The sequence below is a fragment of the Leiobunum rupestre genome, chromosome 10 (assembly GCF_980474605.1).
Source record: "Leiobunum rupestre chromosome 10, qqLeiRupe1.1.hap1, whole genome shotgun sequence".
In the NCBI taxonomy this organism is placed as follows: Eukaryota; Metazoa; Arthropoda; class Arachnida; order Opiliones; family Sclerosomatidae; genus Leiobunum; species Leiobunum rupestre.
The window spans coordinates 27,970,063-27,992,561 of record NC_143393.1 but is presented as its reverse complement, the minus strand read 5'-3'; the positions used below and the strand labels follow the sequence as shown (position 1 = coordinate 27,992,561).

General features: G+C 36.6%; 1 protein-coding gene across 1 annotated transcript in view; it reads right to left on the bottom strand.

The window, feature by feature from the left end:
• The window catches only part of LOC149925334 (calcitonin gene-related peptide type 1 receptor-like), a 75,922-nt gene that overhangs the window by 31,122 nt on the left and 22,301 nt on the right, over positions 1–22,499 (bottom strand). The gene's annotated exons all lie outside the window — the stretch shown is intronic.

The window sequence follows — 22,499 nt, the reverse complement described above, 5'->3', positions numbered from 1 at the left end:
TTAACCGAATTCGTTCTGTTCCATACTTATATCTATAATATTACTTAAGGTATCAAATGTTTACTAAGCAAACGTTAAAATAGGCCCAATTTAGGCCGATCAAGCTTTCGACTCTATATCCTGTTAAAAGAAAGCGTGTATATACATGTACAAAATTGCTGTCAGAGAGCGGGTACTGTGGTACGTCTCGAAGTTGTACCGTGGTGAACCATTATTTTAACGCCTGGGAAAACGTGGAAATCCACACCCAATAAATTGTGTCGCCCGAAAATCCGGAGAAGAATACAGACTGGGCCGGTTTTCCGAGAGAAAGAGAGCTAACGACAGGTTAAGCGCGCTCACTTGGAGCGCGAAATATGTTTCCTCTGGATACGCTTATTTCCCGCACGGTTGACTTATTTCTGGCAATTGCCAGCCTCTCCAGTCTCCACTCTCCAGATGCCCAAGAGCACTTTTCCTTTTTTTTCGGGTGAGGCTGGACTCGCGAAATAGCCGGAAAAACGTGGAAATCCTTAAAATCTCAATTCTTTAAAGGCTCGTAAAAGTCCGATAACGATTTATTTTAAACAAGCTGGACGTTGTTTTGTTTCGATTATTTTTGCTTCTTCCCTTTCAATTTCGCTGAAGATAACCTATTTGAGTCAACTTCATTTTGAGACTTCAAAAGGAAAATGTTTTACTTTTATTATGAGTATTAAAAGCTCTTTACTTGGAGAATCGCTTTCTGTAGGATCTCTCAATTCAACTGACAATTTTCAAACTGAATCTGACCACAATATAGAATTGTGATAAATAGTAAAATATTATTTAGTTTCATAGGTTCTACGGATACATCAAGGGTGTCCAAATTTTAAAATTTGAATGTTGCTAATTTGAAGGTCGAGATGATCATTTTCAAGGTGAAGGTCGCGCTGTTTATAGCAGATATTTTTTTAATATAAGATTTTAGTCGATCACGTCTTTGATTATTAGAACACTCTCGTATGATTAAATCATGATTAGGATAAATATGATTATGATCAATTCTTAACTTTGGCTGCGTAAATATTAAAAATTATTGTGATTTAACTTTTAATCTTGATTATTAGAACACCCTGTAACCTAGGAGCAACAAACACAACACCCCACACAAGGAGAACGCAACCCGTCAAAAGTCGTGGATTTTCTTGTGTACATTTTTCATTGGCTAGACGATTTAGCGCCTGCTGCCGTCGGAAGGGGAAAATTCGGAAATTGTCTCCCCCTCCCCCCGCCCGTAAAACGTTCAGCGTAAAGGCTCGTGACGCTCGTCCAATGAAATTCGTACACAACCCTTCGTTAGCGTGTTTAAAGGCTAGCTGCGTTCTCCTTGTGTTTTTTGCTCCTAGCTGTAACAAATATGTTACCAACCTATATATTATCGATAAACCTTTTTTGGAGAATTGTGATTATTTTCCCTTTTTTATATCCTTTAAAATGGTTTTTAAATTTAGTAATTCAATTTTATTTTTATTTGGTTATGCTCCTGATCAAATCTTCCGTGTATTTGCCATACGTCCTTCAAATTAAGTATAAATCCATTTCAATAAATAAAGTTAATTTCATTAGCGCTTCGAACGATTCCCATATAACAATTGCGGTATCTAAACTGAGAAAGTAATGATGAAAGATCAGATATCAAGTTATCTGCATTTACGCGCAGGTTCGTTATTTGCAATAATGAATCGAATACAATTTGAGATCAGATTGCTGGATGTAGAAAATGTAAAAGTTAAACCAGATCTGATTATATTCAGATATCTGAAAATTACGCGAGAACGTGAACCGCCCAACTTTCGTTGAAACGTAATTTGGCACGTATCTTTTAAAGAAGCGTATCTTGGGATTTAACCCTTTCGCTAATTGTGTCGCGAAAGTCTTCAGTAATTCACTTCCAAACGGAGTTTCGTAGATTCGCTCTTTTAACAAGATTTTCCTAATGGGGGCAATGAAAAAGCCACCTAATTTGGGTGTAGTCCCTCGAACACCGAGAGTTCCACTTTAAAAGCGAGTGGGATAAAAGACGTGACAATCCATGGCCTCTTAATTCCAGTTTTCAACAGCATTTCGCGCGAAGATCCCCGCTCTTAACGACCGTAATAAGACTCTAGCTGAATACCCTAACACGAAATTTGGCCCATTGTAATTCAACTAGAAAGAGAGAGGGATGTGAAGACACTTTACGGTCTTTATTTTTTCGCGGTGAGTGTCGTCTTTCTGTTGCCAGTTAGTTTCCTAATAATCGGGGACACTTGGTTTCTGCTCCTTCTCAGACTTCGTTCTTAATAGCATTCGTTCGTAACGGGGGCAACTTGACTGTTGGTTCGCTTACTCCGGAAAGGGTAAGGTTTACGTCAGATTTCTTCAGGCTGTAATGTCTTCGGCGTTCGTCCACGAAAGAAAATGTCTGTCTAGGTTTCTCGCGTCCGTTTTAATGGCAGCGACACCCAGTGCCGTCTTTCCCATTGGGCAAATAGGGCACTGCCCTAGGGCCCCAAGATTCTGGAGGGCCCCATTTTCAACTTTTGTAAGGTGAAAAAGATGAATCTTACAAATATTGTTTTCCACATTTTTTAAATATTAGTATTGTCTATTTACATTTTACAAATTTTTAAACTATCTAAAACATGTCTTTTCGTGATATAGACGGTGTAGACCGTCGCATTTTTTTATTTGAACCAATATTTGAAGATTAGGGCGACGATGGACTTTGCATTGGAGGTTCAAAGCCTAGTTTTTCTTCTGCCTGCCCCCCTTTAAATTAGGCCAACATGTTCAGCGGTTGGCCTACCACCGGGGTATTTGTGCTCCAATAAGTTAATTTAAAGGGGGACAGGCAGAAAAAAACCTAGGCCTTTAAGAAATTGTCTGGAATTATTAGGGGCCCCGCGTATCGCTTTGCCCAGGGGCCCCCAATCACGTAAAGACGGCCCTGGCGACACCGGAGGCTCGAAGGGAGGTCACAGCCTCGGGATTCGCTTGATGTACGCGCCCCAAAGAAACGGCTCGCGACGATGTAGTGTCCGAACAGATTAGGCGCTCGTGGCCGTTTTGTCTTCTTGGCTTTCCTCTCGGATGGTTCATCCAATTAAAAACCAAATGGATCTCGCCTCTCCCTCTCTTTCCCTCGGCTTTTATTTACATACCCTTGAGGGTTGTCTCTTTGCCGTGAAAGTGGTATTTCAAACAGTTTTACTTGTTCTATCCTTACGCTAACAGATTATAAGATTATTAAAAAGAGATACGATTTATTACGTAAGTAAAAAAGTGGTAGTTGGCTTACTTACTTTCTTGATTTGTTATCAAGTTGATAATTTTTATTTTTTAAATAACGAGATTTTTTAAACTTTTCGTCAACTTGAAATAGAAAGTATGAACGAATTTTCTTGTACATGAAAATGTTTTTGGAATACCTCCGAGGTAGTTTGAAACCGAGGGGCAGCTCACTCCAATGATTATTAGGACACCCTCGTATGATTAAATCCTGATTAAATTATATTAGATTAAAATTAAATCTGTAGCTTTGAATGTACAAAGATTAAAAATGATTAAATCATGATTAAATTTTTAATCATTATTATTAGGACACCATGTAACAAAGTAATCTGCCCCTCGGTTGAAACTACTATTCAAGCTGCCCGCTTTCTTAAAACCCCGGATGAAGGATGTTGAGTCTTTCGATTTTAGAAGTTCCTGTCTTCGATAATATCCTTCATCTCAGAGTCTATTTTAGTGGATAGTTCTACCGTGGTGCGGTGGTTGGGTGGTGCGGTGGTGGGGTGGTGCGGTGGTTGGGTGGTGCGGTGGTTGGGTGGTGCGGTGGTTGGGTGGTGCGGTGGTGGGGTGGTGCGGTGGTTAGTACTTTCGCTTCGCAGGAAGAGGAGCCGGGTTCGATTCCAGCTTGTGGCACTGGAATCACTCCTTCTGCTTTGAGCTTGCAAGTTATCTCCCCACTAGCTGAAGGGGTTTTACCCCGAGTTCTTTGGTTTCTATAAAAATAGGGAGCTGATGGCTCGCGTGGCATGAAGGGCTTTCCACCACCCTCCTACGCATTGTAACCCGGCCACCTGTTTAAAGGCATTAAAAGTCGCAAGATGAATTGAGTCTAAGGTGGGGACTTGGGTATTAACCTAGCTGATTATTATTATTACTTGGGTAGTTTTAAAATTCAGAATTACCCAAATATGGCAGAACTACCCACTTAAATAGGCTTTTCAATACAAAAATGAATAAAAATCGCACTTTGTAAAGGATTTATCTATAAACATAAAATAAAATTTTTCATTTTTGTATTTTTCCCGATTGTTTGCATCTCCCAAACGAAATAGTTTAAAAAGTCAATTTAGTTTATAAGGGGGCGCGTTACTCTCGCCAATTTTGGCATTATTCCGAAGTATTCTGTCCTTTTTTGGCAACTTTATCCACCCCTCGATAACTCTTTCGAAGTTTTTGCGGGTGAAATCTCCAAGAAAAGAGACAATGGCCCGTTAGCGGAGACCCACCCGCGTTCCCCTTGTCTATTTTCGAGTGGAATCTTCATTCATTATCTCAGCGGGGAAATGGCCAGCTCGTGCTAATATTAATAATCGCCGGGTGCAGCTAGTGGCTCTCGCGTCCGAGATAATGGCGGTCAACGCACTCGCTTCTCGGTCGGAAGCGAGAACGAGTGGCCGTTTCAGCGGGGTCCAGAATATCCACGATCGCACCATGACCTCAAATCCTATTAGAAGCCAGAGTTGACAGATAAGCGGTTTTCCCGCCCGATTGGGCTAATTTTCAAAGCGCTTTGCGGGGGATAGCGGATATCCAAGGGTTAAAAATAATAGACCGCAATTCTGCTAAAAACTAAAATTATATATATTTTGTTTTGGGTATTATTTATAAAGCCATTATTTAAAATTCTATAAAATGTTCCGACCTATTTTGTGAAAATTTGGCTATAAAATTTTTACTTTTATTCGAAAAAACAGTTTTGACGGTCGGCGCTTTTTGGGCTAGTTAAGTTTTCGATTGAGCTGCAAGACGTCCCTTTTACCTGGCAACTCTGTTAGGAGCCCACATCACGCGCCCACTCTCGTTATTGATTGCGGCGGCTTTTGATAAAAATATCGCTCTCTTGGTTTTCTTTGTTTTACGTACGCTATTTTCTCCTTTCCGAGTATTTAAAAAAAATCCTCTTTTTTCCCGCCAGGGGGGGGGAGGGGTTCTTTTAACTTTTCCCATTAAATTAAATTCCCCTGGTCGTTGTCTTTATTGCCGTGCAGAATGTTTTCACTTTATCCGTTAAACTACAGTTTTAACTACCTCAAAGTCATTATGAAAAATAGGCGAGGTATTTTGCCCTACGTTGTTGAAGTTTTCACAAATTGCTTATTTAAAACGAAGGAACTGTTACTTTTTATTAAAAAAAACTAATTTATGTTACTGAGAAGCCAGAAGTACTGCCCCGATTTTATTTAACCCCGTCAATATTAATACGCGATAGGTGGAGCCACACGAGTGACTTATTTTTATAGCTTACGTCAGCGATTTAAATAAGAAATTAACTAAATTAAATTTGTGTACACAGTTTTAAATGGTTCAACAACTTCAATAAGAAAATCAATTTTTTAAATTTATTATGTGTTTTATTTTTCGAGTATACGGTTTCACCAACCAACCAAAAACTTATTAATTGACACCGTGACTGAAAATCGGCATTTCAGTAGAAATAGCAACGTCATTTGTCTGAGAGCTATTTTTAAATATTTTTTATTGACACAACGATAAAGAATCTACACACTATTTTTAAATCGAACGAATTAAATTAAAAGATAAACTTATCTGTACAATCTGAACATTGGAGGGTTTCAATTTCGAGAGAGAAAGAAGCTAAGGTAGTAGATCATGTTAGCTAGGAGTAACAAACACAGCACCCCACACAAGGAGAACGCAACCCGTCAAAAGTCATGCATATTCTGGCGTACAATTTTCATTGGTCAGACACTTTAGCGCCTGCTGCCGTCGGAAAGGGAAAATTCGGAAATTGTCTTCCCCCTTTCCGTAAAGCGTTCAGCGTAGAGGCTCGTCTAATGAGATTTGTACACAAAACTGCGTTAGCGTGTCTAAAGGCTAGCTGCGTTCTCCTTGTGTTTGTTACTCCTAGATGTTAGTCCGGAAGGTAGACTCGTACGTTCTCAATAAACTAAATAGGTTCTTGGTATAATGTAAAGTTTGTAAACACATTCGGCGAAAGCGGGTCAACTATCAAGCGATACTTAAGTGATAATTAAAATGACGCGTCACAACTTCACTATCGACGGCGTAGATTGCAACTCATTAGCTTATCCGAACGAAAATCTCCACCAAAAAAGGGGGTTAAAATGAGAAAGAAACTACTCCTGCCATCGGAAAAGAAATTAAGTCATCACTGCAGGCCACTCACTCCCTTCTATCTTTTCAACGTTGGCATTAGGGAGCTATCTGACCGCAACTGCATGACATAAACTTCGATCTAAGAGCTTCTTATCCCAGCTCTTCGTGTTTCCTATATCAAGAGGAACCGGGCTCGATCCCAGCTTCTGGCACTGGGTGAAAACTCGGAACTACTCCTTCCGTGTTTGAAGCTCTCTGGCGCTCTTTTAACTCATCGTAGGAAAATGGGGGAAAACAGGCATACTTCTCAACTCACCCCCTTGCATCAACTTTTGAAACACCCTGTATTTGTCAACGTTGTTATTCTGCGAGGGGCCGACCACTATCCGTAATCGGTGTACAAGCCCGTTGCTTTGACTGCACTAAAGTGATTACGTAATCGATTACCGATTTAGCACTACCAAAGGCTGTACTAGCTGTAATCGTTGCACAGAATTTAAGGAAGTTGTTAAATGCTCATTATTCTGCCACAACGTATTGAAAAAAATGATGTATTAAAAGAGATTACTATGACGAAGTCTTTACAATCTGTAAATTGAGATTTTTTAAGCGGATACGTTGACAACAAATTAGACTCGCAACTTGGAAAATTTGTCCGTCTTGTTATTGGAGATCCGTTTCACGTCCTCGTTGTTTATATCCACGAGCAATTTCCGGATTGAAGTTATAAACTGAAAAAGAGCGACAAACTGAGAACAGTGGATCTCCTTTCTACGCGGGTGTTTTTCTATCTTTTATCCCATAAGTTAGGTTTCGCTTCGTGGCGCCCCTTCTGCAAAATGGCCCCCTGGCGCACCCCAGCTGAAATCAGCCCTTTTGCTCTTTAACAAAAGAAAAACTGCCGGATGATTGAAAAAGCGGTAATGGAAGGTTTTAGAGTGGAAAAGTTAGTAGCGGGAGGAACACAAAGAATAACATCGACGTCGGAGGTTGCGTATCGTCCATCATGATTTCGTCTCGTCGATATATCGGAGTTTTCCTTTTCTCCCAAATCGACTCTACTAGCTTTCCGATAACGGAAATGTTGCGGTACCTTTCTTGTTAGTTACTTTTAATAGCGGGAAATTGTTATCAATTTTTAACGTTGAAAATAGTGTTGTTATTTTTCCGGAAAAACAAAATGCGGAAATATTTTCAGAAACTTTTCCGCAAATCGGAAAAATAAAAAATTAAACAAATTATTTTTAAGGGTTTTTAATGTTTTTAACTTTTTATCGATATAAAATGTCTAATATCAGTAAAAATAATACAAAACATTAATAGTGTTACATTGTTCATCAGTTTAAAGCAAGTCTAGAGGGTTTAGTTTTACTTTTAAACTCGAAAAAATGAGGCGATAAAGCCCCTTTTTTAAATTTGCAACAATATATTAGACTAATCATGGAATGAAAACTTTTTTAATTTTTTTCGGAAAAATACTGAAACTTTTCCGAAAAAAAAAGGCCTCGTTCATTTTCCGCGAAACTTTTCCGACTTACAACACTAGTTGAAAACTCGGCGCAACTCCTTGAGTTTGCAAATTCACTCCATACTGGTTAAAGGGGTTTTTCCCGATATCTTCGGTTTCCCCTTTCCATAAAACCCTTTTGAGGCAACGCGTCAAAAGGCATGCATTTTTTTGTGTACATTTTTTATTGGTTAGAGGCTTTAGCGCCTGCTGCCGTCGGAAGGGGAAAATTACACGTTCAGTGTAAAGGTTCGTCCAATGAAATTTGTAAACAACACCGCCTTAGCGTGTAAAAAAATTGCTGCGTTCTCCTTGTGTTTGTTGCTCCTAGGTTTCACCCTCCGACGTTTTGTAACCCGGCCACCACAATTAAACTCATTAAAAGTCGCTAGATATTTTAAAAAGAGGGAGTTCCCTGATTACCGACTCAAATTGCGAAATTTTCTTGCCATAGTATCATAAAAGGATTCTAATGATATTTTGAAACTAATTGGTTTGTTTTTTCAAAATTAAATTCCGAATTTTAATAATTTTCCCAAAAACAGAGTTGATTGTAGCAAATAGCGAGTCTAATTCAGTATCGAAAATAGCGTATTTGAATTAAATTCAGAAAATCTATTTAATTAAATTAAAAATTAAATTAAATTTTAAACTATAATTCTATATAACTTTCCAAAACTCTAATTCTATAAAATTTTCCAAAACTCTAATTTTAATTAACATTTCAAAATTTTATATTTTCAATTAAATTTTCCAAAGAATAATTTCAATTAAATTTTCCAAAGAATAATTTCAATTAAATTTTCCAAAGAATAATTTCAATTAAATTTTCCAAAGAATAATTTCAATTAAATTTTCCAAAGAATAATTTCAATTAAATTTTCCAAAGAATAATTTCAATTAAATTTTCCAAAGAATAATTTCAATTAAATTTTCCAAAGAATAATTTCAATTAAATTTTCCAAAGAATAATTTCAATTAAATTTTCCAAAGAATAATTTCAATTAAATTTTCCAAAGAATAATTTCAATTAAATTTTCCAAAGAATAATTTCAATTAAATTTTCCAAAGAATAATTTCAATTAAATTTTCCAAAGAATAATTTCAATTAAATTTTCCAAAGAATAATTTCAATTAAATTTTCCAAAGAATAATTTCAATTAAATTTTCCAAAGAATAATTTCAATTAAATTTTCCAAAGAATAATTTCAATTAAATTTTCCAAAGAATAATTTCAATTAAATTTTCCAAAGAATAATTTCAATTAAGGTAACGTTCCAAAACTATAATTTTAATTAATGTAACGTTCCAAAACTATAATTTTAATTAATGTAACGTTCCAAAACTATAATTTTAATTAATGTAACGTTCCAAAACTATAATTTTAATTAATGTAACGTTCCAAAACTATAATTTTAATTAATGTAACGTTCCAAAACTATAATTTTAAATAATTTTCCAAAATCATAATTTTATGAATGTTCCAAAACTATAACTTTAAACATAAATTTTCCAAAACTATAATTTTAAACATAAAATTTCCAAAACTATAATTTTAAATATTAATTTTCCAAAACTATAATTTTAAATATTAGTTTTCCACAACTATAATTTTAAATGTTAATTTTCCAAAACTATAATTTTAAATATTAATTTTCCAAAACTATAATTTTAAATATTACTTTTCCAAAACTTAAATTTTTTTAAATTTTTCCAATAATCTTCCGTAATGATTGACTATACGGAGCGTCTCGAACTTCGAGTTAGCGCGAGATATCCGAGCTATACGACCTTTCAGTTTTGAACTCGATCGAAAGCATTCGCTTCGTGCTCGGAAAATATTCGTCCCGATCAGATCGATGGTGTGCCAGACAGACAAATTTCCGAGGCGATCTCAAATCTACAGCGCCGTAAATTTATCTTCACACAATGAGGCTGTTAAAAAAGCTCAAACATCTTCGCGGGAATACGGTAGAATTTGATCCGAGCCGCTGGCAGCGAGGATCAATTTGGGAGACGCAGAATGCTGCCTGTTCGCCTCGTGATTCCAGGAAGAAAAGCCACGCCCCTCCGCCTTTCCACGCCTAATTCCCCCCCTTGAAGTGGTAAGGGGGGAAGACACTGCAGCGCGATCACAGACTCGCTTTCTCCGTGTGGGCGGAGCATATCTTCCGGGTGTCATGACACCGACGATATAGTTGCGGCCGCATATTTGTTAAACCGAATGCATTCTCAGTGGCAGTGTACGGGTTGGTATATAGGCACCATCGTATTGACTTTGATTTGTAGGGAATCGTAGGCGCTCAAGAGTTCGTTGCCATCCAGGTTGGCCAGAAGAGCCAGGTTTCAGCGGTTACCGCTCTTTCTTCTAGAATTGGCCAACCTAATTGGCATAAACGCGGGCCGAAAGGTACCGGCACTGTTTCAACGGTTCGCCAAGCAACGTGAAAATTCCAACACGGTGGCGCTGCTTAAGTAAGCACCTAAGACGATACGTAGCCCGCACCCCTCCCTAAGCGTTTGACTTAACAATCGGATAAGGTCGCCCTCCGGCGTATAATTTGCAATTCTTATTATTCTTATTATAAAAGATATATATTATACGTCCAAGAGTCGGCTTTTATTGATAAAGGAGGGCTCCTTGGACGTTGGCTTTTCTTTATTGACTTTTGGCGAGGCCCTATCTGCAAAGCGCTCTCCTAACTCGGCTAGCTTCAAAATTATATCCGCTGGAGGATATGAATTTGGCGAGCGCGGTGTAAGGGTTTCCAATAAATGAGAGATTCTGGTGCATTTTTATCCTCCGCCTGTTTTCTTAGTAGTGAGAAGGGTTTATTTTCGAAGGATACTACGGCTTTGTAATGTCTCGAGGGTTGCCGTTTTAAAGTCGAATCCTGGCGGATGTTATCGAATGTTTATTTACCGTTATGTAATTATAGAAATAAAGATTTGAAAGTCAAATGTTTGCTGTTTAGTGGAGGGAATAGAGATATTTCGGTGTTGTTTGCGCTATATTTAGAATCTCCACTTTTTTCCCCCAAAATTATACATTTTATATTAAATTTCCGAAACAACGTATTTTAGAAAGAATTTCCTAAACAATTTACAAAGGAATTACCCAAACTACGCATTTTCCGATAAATTTCCCAAACTACGCATTTTACGATGAATTTCCCAAACTACGCATTTTACGTTGAATTTCCCAAACTACGCATTTTACGATGAATTTCCCAAACTACGCATTTTACGATGAATTTCCCAAACTACACATTTTTAATGAATTTCCTAAACTACACATTTTAGATCTGAATTAACACAAATATGTATTTTAGATCTGAATTACCAAATATATATATATATATATATATATATATTACATCTGAATTACCAGAAAAATGTATTTTAGATCTGAATTACCAGAAAAATGTATTTTAGATCTGAATTACCAGAAAAATGTATTTTAGATCTGAATTACCAGAAAAATGTATTTTAGAGCTGAATTACCAAAAAAAATGTTTTTCAGATCGAAATTACCAAAAATATGTATGTTAAATCTGAATTACCAAAAATATGTATGTTAAATCTGAATTACCAAAAATATGTATGTTAAATCTGAATTACCAAAAATATGTATGTTAAATCTGAATTACCAAAAATACGTATTTTAGAATTTTTAAACTACACACGTTTATATATGTTTTAAAGTAAATTTACAAATCATACATAGAACTATATATTTCAGAGTTCAATTTACCGAACTAAATATTTTGGGAATAAATTTACCGAACTAAATATTTTAGGAATAAATTTACCGAACTAAATATTTTAGGAATACATTTTTAGAACTAGATATTTTAGGAATAAATTAACAGAACTAGATATTTTTTGAATAAATTTTATAGAACTAGATATTTTAATAATAAATTCGCATAACTAGATATTTTATAAATAAATTTACGAAACCATTTTACAACTACATTTACAGAACACTTTTAGAAATACATTTACAGAACCATTTCCTTTTAGAATTAGATTTATATTTTAGTTTTAAATTAACAGCACTATATATATTTGAATTAAAATTACAGAACTATATTTTATAATTAAATTTACAAAACTATAAAATTTTAATTAAATTTCTAAAGTTTTATATTTTAATAAATTTAAAAAAAATTTTAATTTTAGTTAAATTTCAAAAGTTTTATATTTTAATTAAATTTCCCAAACTTTGGTTGTTAAGGAAATTTCAAACACTTTATATATTTAATTAAATTTTGAAATATTTTTAATTAATTTTGTAAAAAATTAATATTGCTTATTAAAATTCGTAATTTTTTTAATTAAATTTCTAAACTTTATATTGCTTATAAAATTTTTTAATTTATTTAATTAAATTTCTAAACTTTATATTCGTTATTAAAATTCTAAATTTATTTAATTAAATTTCTTAAGTTTATATTCCTTATTAAAATTCGTAATTTATTTAATTAAATTTCTAAACTTCATATTCCTTATTAAAATTTGTAATTTATTTAATTAAATTTCTAAACTTTATATTCTTTATTAAAATGTGTAATTTATTTAAATAAATTACTAAACTATATATTCCTTATTAAAATTCGTAATTTATTTAATTAAATTTCCAAATTTTATATTCTTTATTAAAATTTTTAATTTATTTAATTAAATTTCCAAATTTTATATTCTTTATTAAATTTTTTTATTTATTTAATTAAATCTCTAAACTATATATTCCTTATTAAAATTCGTAATTTATTTAATTAAATTTTCAAACTTTATATTCTTATTTAATTAAATATCCAAAACTTCATATTTTGAACTAAATTTCCCAAAATTCCAAGATTGCGAGCCAATTCTGAATTTGAATTTTTATTGGAAATCAGTACCTTTGAAGCGAAATTAGCTGTTGGCGGTGGGCGCAAGATGGAGCTCTTTGACTTGAAACGCTCCATTAGAATGATTAAGCGAGCGAGAAGCGCGATAATTATTTTAACCAGAATTTTGCCTGCATATAATTGAATTTCGCCAAAATTTCTCGGGAGTGCTGAAGCTTCGATGTGCCCCCCGCCCATCCTCCCCTTGAATGCTCGAGTGCCCCCGTGCGGATAAAAAAGGAAAAAATTATTGTATTAATCTGGCAAAGCTGATTACTGAAACATTTTCTTTTTAATTTTTTAGGCTTCTTATTGCAATCGGCAAAAACCTTAGGAGGAAAATCTTATCGTTCTTGGAAAAATAAAATTTCTGGCTCGATGGCGACTGCGAGAAAATTCACTTCAAACTTCGTCTCCATAGGTGAAAAGTATATACGTAAGTTATACCTATCTGTTTTTGATAGAATAATTCACTACCAGGTTACGTGTTTTTTATCTCAAATTTCAAAGCTAATATTTATTATTTGTCACTACTTTTAAAGTTTTTAATAAGCCTTTCCCACAAGCGTAAATTAGCCGTTGTTAAGATTAATCTCTCTCGTTACCAGGAAGGTATATTCCAGCGCCAAGTTCATTCTTGTGAACTACTTAATCGATTGGTGATTATTATGTGTCAACGAGGTTTTGTTACATTGTGAAGACTCACTTTTCCTATGCAGGAATCCATATCTGTACTTGGAATACTTATCCTGTCGTATCGCGTATCGTAAGATCACTCGAGAGATAAACATCCCCTCTGCGCGCGCTCCCCCCTCACGTTGTTGGTTGTTAAGTTAACATAGTGACGTCAAAAAAACCGTCAGCCGCATCGAGACGAAAATCTTCCGCGATCAGGGTTGGACATAAGGATATTTTTTTAAGTAGTCTATCTTAATTTAAAATAATAAAAAATAATAATACCCAAGGCACCACCTTTGGTCTAAGTCATCTTGCGATTTTTAAGGCCATTAATTCGGGTGCCCGAGTTACAATGCGTAGGAGGGTGGTGGCAAGCCCTTTATGCCACGCGAGTAAACAGCTCCTAACACTAACTATTACCGTTAACCTCAACAAGTTTCTATGGAAGGGGAAACCGAAGAACTCGGGGGAAAACCCCTTAGACCAGTGTGGATAGATCTTGCAAACTCAACGCGGAAGGAGTTGTTCCGAGTTTTCACCCAGTGCCACAAGCTCCCTCCACTCACTATTACCGTTAACTTTTACAAGCTTTTATGGGAAGGGGAAACCGAAGAACTGGGAAGAAATCCTTTTTAAACAGTGAGGAGAGAGCTTACAAACTCACTGAGGAAGGAGCTGTTCCGAGTTTTCACAAGCTGGAATCTGCCTGCGAACCGAGAGTGCTAACCACTCCGCCACCCCATCGGGAAATTCTAGTATTGCGAAATGTTATCTATAATAAGCGGAACACGCTACTGAAAATGACTTTGACGCCTATTTGTAAATTCCCTAGAATAGATATTAAGGAATCGAGGTCAGTCGGAACCCTTAAACGGTGTCCATTCTCGGATTGGTGAAGTCTGTCTCCGATGGGCGGTGGGAGATAAGAAGTAACCGCAGATCCTTTTTCGCCACGAGCGGGAGTCTCTTTAATCCGTTTGCCGATGACATTGAGCCGAGGGATTTGGAAAAGACTCGCGAGAAGAATTTACAATTCTATCTCTCTCTCTCTTTTGACAGTCTTAGAGTATCTCTCAAGGCTTTTACCACGTCCGCTGACGCCAACTGGATTGATATTTAATCCCCATCTGATTCCAGTAAATCTCCCCGCAAGGATGCTCATTTTTAGTCTAATTCTGGCAAGGTCTAATCTAATATCCCCGCAGTTGATTTCTTACTCATCGAGGACGTTTCTATTATTATTTTACTATTATCGTCCATCACCGATAGTTTGCTAGCGTGGTTTTGAAGGTCAGAAATAGACCAGACTCTTAATATGTTTTTTTCTCCAGAAGAATTAATTTTAACAGAAATATATGAAATATATCTTAAAAGTAAAAGTATCCATCCAGAACAATAAAAGGAAACTTTTTAGACTCAAGATAGGCTTTAATTGCAGCCATTTTCCCTCCAAATCGCCGTTAAAAATGTGCTTGAATAAATTCCGAGTTGTTACCCGATGAATAAACTTCACTTTCTTTACGCCTTTGATAATATACATGCTGACGTTTTTGTATTTAACCGATCTTGGAAATTTCCAAAAATTAACTAATACAATTTTTTTCTTAAAAATCTTAACTCCATCTGGTGTCACAGATTCGAATCTCAGTACTTAGGTATTCTGCATTTTAATAAACGTCATGTGGTAATTAAAATCACTTACGTCGGCAATACAGACCGCCACTTTTTTTAATTTGCCCAATCCTATCGATAGTTTGACATTTCAATACTAGCCTCTTCTACACACGCGCATTGTCATTTTTGACAAATCATGATTTTTTTGTCATTTTAGATTTTTACAGAATAGCATCGCAGGTCAGTTGCTCTGTCAAGAATAGCCGAAATGCTGCGAATTAGATAACAACTGTTTTGATGCAACACGCGTCAGATAAGCCCGATTTTCGAACTTTAAAATTCGATTATTTGTATTGATTTCTTATTTTACATCGTTGCGGCAGAATTTTGTCTTTTTTGATATAATTTCTACGGATACGGCGGGTATAGATCTTGAAATTTATCGGTGCTGTCGTTGAAGAGTCTCCACCAGGGGCTAGTAGGCCTCCGGAGCTGGATCGTTTCAGCGTTTTGAGCGATAAGAATTTGTCGTATATTACGTCCTCCTTTGAAATGCGGGACGGATTATGAGGTTTTCGGCCTCTTTGTAGCCAGGGGGGGGAGGTTTCCCCTGCTGACCATCAAAGAGCCCCGCGCCGGGATCTACTAAACTTTGTTGACCAGCCCGAGCCTTGTCGTAAAACAAATGTCCTTTATTCGCATCCTCCTAGACGCAGACCCATAAAAAATAACGCTCGTGTACAAGAGATACCAACAATCCTCGAACTGGGTTTATTTCCTAGACGCTCTACCCAAATCCATTGTTCAACTTTGGAATAAAAATGAAATCGCGTTAATTCCCATATACCAGAAGTGTATTGTGGGGTGGTGCAGTGCTTAACACATACGCCTCGCAGTAAGAGGAACAACTACTTTTGCGTTGAATTTGCACTGTCTAAACGGTTTTTCCCTCGAGTTTTTTTGGTTTCCCTTTTCCATAAAAACTTGTAGATGTTAACATTAATAGTAAGTGTAGGGAGCTATTGACTCGCTTGGCATGAAGCGCTTGCCACCACCCTGCTACGCATTGTAACCCGGCCACCTGAATTAAAGGCATTGAAAGTCGCTAAATGACTTGGGCCTAGGGTGGTGCCTTTAGGGCTCGGCGATCGGATAAGAAATTTTCCGTTCATTATACTTTTATATCCATATCCGAAAATTATCCGAAAAAAACTTGCATATTAAATCGTATAATAGTCGCGAATAATATCCATAAATAAACAGTTAATCGATTTTTTTATGAATAATTGAAATTTTGGCTGTTAATTTATCCGTTTCCCCGAGCTCTAGGTGCCTTGGGTGTTAGCCTAGCTGATTATTATTCTTGCTTACGTTTAATCTACGCCTCTCAGTATTGGTTAAAGTAAGACCATAATTTTAATATAACTCTGAACTAAAGGTCATACTCCCATAAATGCTCATCAAATGGGACGATAATTCCTTGGCTCCTTAAAACTGACGTTGATGTATCTCACGCCAGTGACGTTTTTGCTTACGCCCTCTCTTGACGGCGAAAATAGACCTCTGACATATTCATTATCACTAAATAGGAACATTAATATCAGGTCTACAGTTTCTGTTTTTATGATCCCCGGAAGATATTCCCCGCCTACACAGAGAGAGACAGTCTACAATATTACTGTGGTGTCTTCCCTCCTGGCCGGGAGAAACGGAAAAAGATTCAGCGACGGAGGAAGGAGGGGCGTGGCTTTTCTTCCGGGAATCACTAGTTAATTGCTGCTTAAATATTGCCTGTTCACGTGAATATTTTCTTGGCAAGTTATAGGGCTTCATGGCAGCTAGGAGCAACAAACACAGCACCCCACATAAGGAGAACGCAATCCGTCAAAAGTCGTGGATTTTCTTACAGTTTTCATTGGTTAGACGCTTTAGTGTCTGCTGCCGTCGGAAGGGAAAAAATCAGAAATTGTCTTCCCCCTTTCCGTAAAACATTCAGCGTAAAAGTTCGTCCAATGAAATTTGTACAAAACACAGCGTTAGCGTGTTTAAAGGCTAGCTGCGTTCTCCTTGTGTTTGTTGCTCCTAGATAGCAGTAAGACTTAAAGTAACTATACCATAATATATATCTATTTTAACTTTTCCTTTTTACTTCTAATTTTTATGCGCTTGAAATATGTATCTTCGCAAGCTCCCGCTGATTTCTCAAAATACATTTCAGGAGAAAAATATCCCAACCCAGTATATCTTTCACATTTGTAATACGATAATTGTACAATATTGTTACATAAGTGTGACACTTCCTATTCTTCACACGCAAAAGTTTTACTCAGAGCTATTCACAAGACAGACTGCATTACGGGCCTCGCCGCCGTTTTGCGTCCTCTAGCTAACTCGTCACACGTAATCTTGGACAGCGCCTCGCTAGGGGGAGATTTTCTTCTGGCGATGACGTCACTCCGTTACTAGCTCTCAGTACCATATTCCCCAAAGTAACAAACTTTTGAAACAATATTATAGACTTATGGTAATACATAACTCCTTCCCTTCGTAACCCGCTTCTAAGTTCTCATTGTAAAATATTCGGAATAATTAATTGATATAAATAAATTTCAAATCGAAAAATAAATAAATTGAAAAAGAAGGCCTACAAAGATGCGATTGTCGCTTTGGTTTCTAATTAGAATGACACGAGAAAAAGGTCGCCAATTTTATTTCCTTTATTTGGAGGGCAGGAATTCGGTGGGTTTTATTCACAGATTTTAATTAAATCTGTCTTTCCGACTTTCCCCGCCACCAAAAGGAGAACTCACTTCGAACTCGTTTCCGGTGGAAATTGATTCTTGAAAGTGGCGATATCCGCTATTTCATATCGTCTCTCGTACACGGCGAAAAATATCACTCGTGAAGGTGGTGATACGTTATTAAGTCGCCTTGTACGCCGCAAAACTTTAATATCGGTGAAATATATCTATAAAAGAAATTCTGGTTTGGACCACTTCCCGTGATATTGTATAACTTAAAAGTATTTCGTTTGAAGAGATTGCGTATTTACTCGAGCGAGCCAATCTTTTATTGCTTTATCTTTAAAATTCCTGTATTTCTAATACTCATCTCAGGTTTCTCGGCAAAACCAAATATCGAAACTTAATATTGCTTTTATCCTTGTTCCAGATTACGTTTCGCAACGATTTTTATTTTATAATAACAGTGTTGGTACAAATCTGGAAATTGGTAAATGTCAGGGAATTAATTTTTTTGACAAAATAATCAGAAGAATATATTGTATTAGTTTGTTGAAAGAAAAGTCAGAGGGATATCACGGAATTAGTTTGTTGACAAAATAATCCGGTCAATATCAGGGAATTGGATTGTGGGCAGAAAAATCAGAGGAATATCAGGGAATAATTTAAAAAAATAATCCGGTCAATATCAGGGAATTATTTTGAAAAAATAATCCGGTCAATATCAGGGAATTATTTTGAAAAAATAATCCGGTCAATATCAGGGAATTATTTTGAAAAAATAATCCGGTCAATATCAGGGAATTATTTTGAAAAAAATTATCCGGTCAATATCAGGGAATTAGATTGTTGACAGAAAAATCAGAGGAACATCAGGGAATTATTTTGAAAAAATAATCCGGTCAATATCAGGGAATTTTTGTTGGCAGAAAAATCAGAGGAATATCAGGGGATTATTTTGAAAAAAATAATCCGGAAATTTAAATTAACAATGAGCCACTTCTGTGTCTTATGTAAAAACACTAGATGTTATTTTAAAACATTAAGTTTTATGTATAAACATTAGGTGCTGTGTAAAAACATTTGGTGTTACGTAAAAACACTAGATGCTATTTAAAATTGTAGGTGCTGTGATGCATGAAAAAACACTACATACTATTAAAAGCTTAGGTGCTATGTAAAAACATTCGGTTCTATTTAAAAACATTAGGTGCTATTTAAAACAATAGGTGCTATTTAAAAACATTGGGTGCTATGTAGAAACATTAGGTGCTATGTAGAAACATTAGGCGCTTTTTAAAAACATTAGGTACTATGTAGAAACATTAGGCGCTTTTTAAAAACATCCTGTAAATTTCTAAAAACCAGAATCATAAATATTTTATTATCTGCCCTGTTTTATCTGTAGCAGACGTCTCTTTGTTTTTGAAAAAGTTTTAGTTTTAGTTTTAATCGGTTGTCGAGGACGCGGACATGTAATCATTGACCATTAAATATATCTTTAAGTTTTATAATTATTCGTATTTAATCAACCTACATATATCACATTGGCGACGGAGATGTCTGCAGTTAATTTCTGAGGTGTAATATATGTTAGCGTTTACCTTACGTTTAATATTTTGTAACAATCTTTGGTCAAGGTTATCTGGCCGAGTTATACATGCCCCACCCCCTGACTTGATGATTTGTTATTACACCCATAGCTCAAGATGTCTTTTAGCACCCCCCCCCCCCCTTGAGTTTTTTCTGTAACCGCCACAGAGTTTATTTTTACCCTCATTGACTGTTATGAAACTGAACAAAACCCACCTAGTTCAAATGCTCTACCTTATCTAACTGTAAACATAGGCACTTATCTAGTCAAGTTGATATTGGACACTGGTGCTAGTGTGAACCTATTGAATCGATCAACTTATCAATAAACCACAATTGGAGTCAACCAAATTGGGCATTTTTCCATATGGGTCTCACAAACTGTTGGAGCTACTAGTTAGGAAAATTCACATCTACTGTCTCCGCATCTATTGGATCTACTCAGGCCACGTTCTTCTTTAATTGCATATCGCACTCTTCGAGATTTGAATGTTCTTCTAAATACTGATCAACTCGGCGCATCTGTTAATTTGCTAACCCAGAATGCTATTGTTCAGAAGCATTCAAAGCTATTCCAAGGTATTGGTAAAGCTAGGGTATCAAAATCAAATTTGCAATCGACTCTGCTGTCAAACCGGTAGCCCAGCCTCACAGAAGAATCCAGTTCCATCTTCGGGGAGCTCTGTACAAGGAATTAGATCAACTCTGGCGTTATTATATAATTGAACCCGTATCTGGTCCAACGCTATGTGTTTCTTCGATCGTTATTCTTCCTAAGAAGACTGATTTCACTGGAGATCTCGCTGACGTCTATAACCGTATTGATATAGACTCAGAACAACAACGATAAATTTGTGTATGTGGACATGCGTGTACCGAACACTGCAATAATAAGAGACAAGTGATGCCCACAATCGACGACATCTTTCACAAGATCAATGGCTCCACACTATTTATGAAGTTAGATCTCAATTAGAGATACCACCAGTTGGAGCTGGATGAGTCTTCAAGACCTATCACGACCTTCAGCACTCACAAAGGCTTGTTCAGAAACAAACGTCTCATCTTTAGCTTGTCTTCTGCAGCCGAGGTGTTTCATCACACCATTAGATGTTTAATTCAAAACATTGACCAATCGCTTAACGCATCTGACGTCTTGCTTGTGTACACAGAAAAAAAAACGTTTAGAATCTAAATATTTTCCTAAACGCTAGCTTGAAACGCTTTTTTAAGCATGTGTAAAATCTAAACGCGTTTACTCGCCAAGGGTTTAAGCGCCTAACGCGTTTAGCCGCCAAAAGTTCTTACTACACTAAAGCCACATAAATTTTATTTCGCTTTTGTTAATAAGTAAATTTTATTAAGTCGATGTGCTGTCTCATAGTCTCAGTCTGATATGATTGAACAATGAACACAACTTGTATACACGGTTGTGTTAGTTAGTCTTACTCGCTTAGGTTCAATCTTAGCACAGATTGATGCTCAAGGTAACCACTACATAATCTCGTTTGGAAGCAAAGCACTCACAGACGTCGAAACAAGATATTCTCAAACAGAACGAGAAGCGCTAGCCGTTGTATGGGGCTGTGAGCATTTACATCTATACCTGTATGGAGCTGCCTTTAAGGTTGTCACAGACCACCTACCACTATTGGCATTACTTGAAAAGCCACATGTGAAGACTTCCGCGAGGATAGAGCGATGGAACCTGCGACTCGCTCCTTACAATCTAAGTTTGGAGTATCAACCGGGCAGATGTAATCCTGCAGATTATCTCTCGCGTCATCCGAGTCTACAACATCTCAGAAATGACTTTCTCCTGCTTCTAAATGTCACGTTCGAATGGTTTACCACGCGATCCCGAAGGCTGTTGCCTATGAGGATATTGCCCAAGAATCCACCAGTGACAAAACCATTCAACACGCGATTTCCTGTTTAATGAAGAACCACTGGATTACAGATCACTTAAACTGAGAGATCAACTGGGATATCATAAAGGCACTGGAACAAGTTTGACATGAACTAACTGTTGAGGACAATGTCATTTTAAAGGGCCATCGAATCTACGTACCGCCAATCCTACAACAACGAGTAGTTTCGATTCCTCATGAAGGACATTTAGGCCTAGTTAAAACTAAGCAACTACTAAGAACTAAAGTTTGGTTTCCCTAGATAGACCAGTTGGTCGAATAGGAAGTACGATCGTACATTCCCTGCTTAGCAGTGACGCCTCAACACGTAAAAAACCGTTTAATATGACTCCACTATACCCACCGAAACCTTGTCTCACCTTGCAGCAGACCATCTTGGACCATTTAAGAATAGTCAATATCTCCTTGTTGTAATGGATGAACGGTCAAGATATCATGTGGTCGAAGTTGTGTCCTCAACCTCCCCCGACGCCAACGTTTAATTGATATTTTCGATATTTAGTCTACCGTCTGTACTAAGGACCGATAATGGTCCGCTATTTAATTCGCTTAGATTTGGTGAATATCTATCTAACCTTGTAGTAGCACACCGTAAGATCACTCCTATTTGACTCCAAGCCAACGGAAATTCAGAACGGTTTATGACCTCTTTAAACAAATCACTTCGAATCTCAGATTTCAATGGACAGAATTGGAAAGAGCAACTACAAAAGTTTCTAAGTGACTATCGTCTCGCCCCACACCGCACTCCATCTGAAGTTATGTTTGGTCGCAAACTTCGCAGTAAGCTTCCTTCAGTGGATAGTGTCAAACACCCACCTACCAACCTTTCTGTCAAGATGCAAGTCATGGACGAGTCATCAAAGGTCAAAATGAAGCAATACCATGACAGCAATCACAATGTCAAACATCGCAGCTTTTCGCGTTGGAGATAAAGTTTTTGTGGAGGTTCCACTGGATAATGAACTATCCCTCTATTATATAACCCGAAACATTAGTTTTTACAAACCGGTTCTAACACTGACAACACAAAAGTCTCATTTGGGTCCTGATGTTTCTACAAGCACCTCTGTAACAGACGCTCAAAACGTTCACCCACCGGAGCAACACGTGCCCCAAAACATAGTCGCAACAGTGATTCCAGAACCAACCCATTATAATCTTTGAT